Source organism: Procambarus clarkii, chromosome 5 (assembly GCF_040958095.1).
Source record: "Procambarus clarkii isolate CNS0578487 chromosome 5, FALCON_Pclarkii_2.0, whole genome shotgun sequence".
Lineage (NCBI taxonomy): Eukaryota > Metazoa > Arthropoda > Malacostraca > Decapoda > Cambaridae > Procambarus > Procambarus clarkii.
In genome coordinates this window covers 48,162,638-48,164,711 of record NC_091154.1, presented here as the reverse complement: position 1 = coordinate 48,164,711, position 2,074 = coordinate 48,162,638, and positions in this window count along the sequence as shown.

Here is a 2,074-nt window from a genome sequence, read left to right as displayed (position 1 = left end):
ATATATCACTAAGAACTCTTTGACCCGGCCAGGATTCGAACCCATGCCGTCCAGGATCACCCCTAAACGTACACATGCAGTACCGTGACCACCGCACCAATGATCGTCTATAAGGATTGGTCAGTCTTGGCGCTTATTAACTAAGCTCCCTGACTCTCCCTGACATCAGAATTTGATGAAAAACTGTACCCAAATGGATCCATGAGTGTCGTCGGGGGTTGGTCAGTCAGGGAGCTTAGTTAATAAGTGACAAGACTGACTAATCCTTATAGACGATCATTGGTGCGGTGGTCATGGTACTGTGTACGTTTAGGGGTGACCCTGGACGGCATGGGTTCGAATCCTGGCCGGGTCAAAGAGTTCTTAGTGATATATATATATATATATATATATATATATATATATATATATATATATATATATATATATATATATATATATATATATATATATATATATATTAGTATATTTTGGTAGCAGTCTTTCCTGTAGACATATATTATTAAATATGACCGAAAAAGTAAGATTAATAATTCTAACACGAATTTTCTCAATCTTTCGTACATTACGCTTCACTGTTGGAGGTAAATCAAAAATCACTTCTCCAAAATTCATTTTTATTTCTAGTCTGACGCGACACGGGCGCGTTTCGTAAAACTTATTACATTTTCAAAGACTTCACAAATACACAACTGATTAGAACTTACGTATCTCTGATTTTATATCTACATTTGAGTGAGGTGGGAGGGGTGATGTGGCATTAACACAAGACAGAACAAGAGGGGATATTAATAGGGTATTAAAAGTATCAACACAAGACAGAACAGAAACAATGGGTATTGAATAGAAGTGTTTGTAGAAAGCCTATTGGTCCATATTTCTTGATGCTTCTATATTGGAGCGGAGTCTTGAGGTGGGTAGAATATAGTTGTGCAATAATTGGCTGTTGATTGCTGGTGTTGACTTCTTGATGTGTAGTGCCTCGCAAACGTCAAGCCGCCTGCTATCGCTGTATCTATTGATGATTTCTGTGTTGTTTACTAAGATTTCTCTGGCGATGGTTTGGTTATGGGAAGAGATTATATGTTCCTTAATGGAGCCCTGTTGCTTATGCATCGTTAAACGCCTAGAAAGAGATGTTGTTGTCTTGCCTATATACTGGGTTTTTTGGAGCTTACAGTCCCCAAGTGGGCATTTGAAGGCATAGACGACGTTAGTCTCTTTTAAAGCGTTCTGTTTTGTGTCTGGAGAGTTTCTCATGAGTAGGCTGGCCGTTTTTCTGGTTTTATAGTAAATCGTCAGTTGTATCCTCTGATTTTTGTCTGTAGGGATAACGTTTCTATTAACAATATCTTTCAGGACCCTTTCCTCCGTTTTATGAGCTGTGGAAAAGAAGTTCCTGTAAAATAGTCTAATAGGGAGTATAGGTGTTGTGTTAGTTGTCTCTTCAGAGGTTGCATGGCTTTTCACTTTCCTTCTTATGATGTCTTCGATGAAACCATTGGAGAAGCCGTTATTGACTAGGACCTGCCTTACCCTACAGAGTTCTTCGTCGACTTGCTTCCATTCTGAGCTGTGGCTGAGAGCACGGTCGACGTATGCGTTAACAACACTCCTCTTGTACCTGTCAGGGCAGTCGCTGTTGGCATTTAGGCACATTCCTATGTTTGTTTCCTTAGTGTAGACTGCAGTGTGGAAACCTCCGCCCTTTTCCATGACTGTTACATCTAGAAAAGGCAGCTTCCCATCCTTTTCCGTCTCGTAAGTGAAACGCAGCACGGAACTCTGCTCAAATGCCTCCTTCAGCTCCTGCAGATGTCTGACATCAGGTACCTGTGCAAAAATGTCGTCAACATACCTGCAGTATATGGCCGGTTTCAAGTTCAAACCGAACTTGAACTTGAAACCGGCCATATACGTCGACCGTGCTCTCAGCCACAGCTCAGAATGGAAGCAAGTCGACGAAGAACTCTGTAGGGTAAGGCAGGTCCTAGTCAATAACGGCTTCTCCAATGGTTTCATCGAAGACATCATAAGAAGGAAAGTGAAAAGCCATGCAACCTCTGAAGAGACA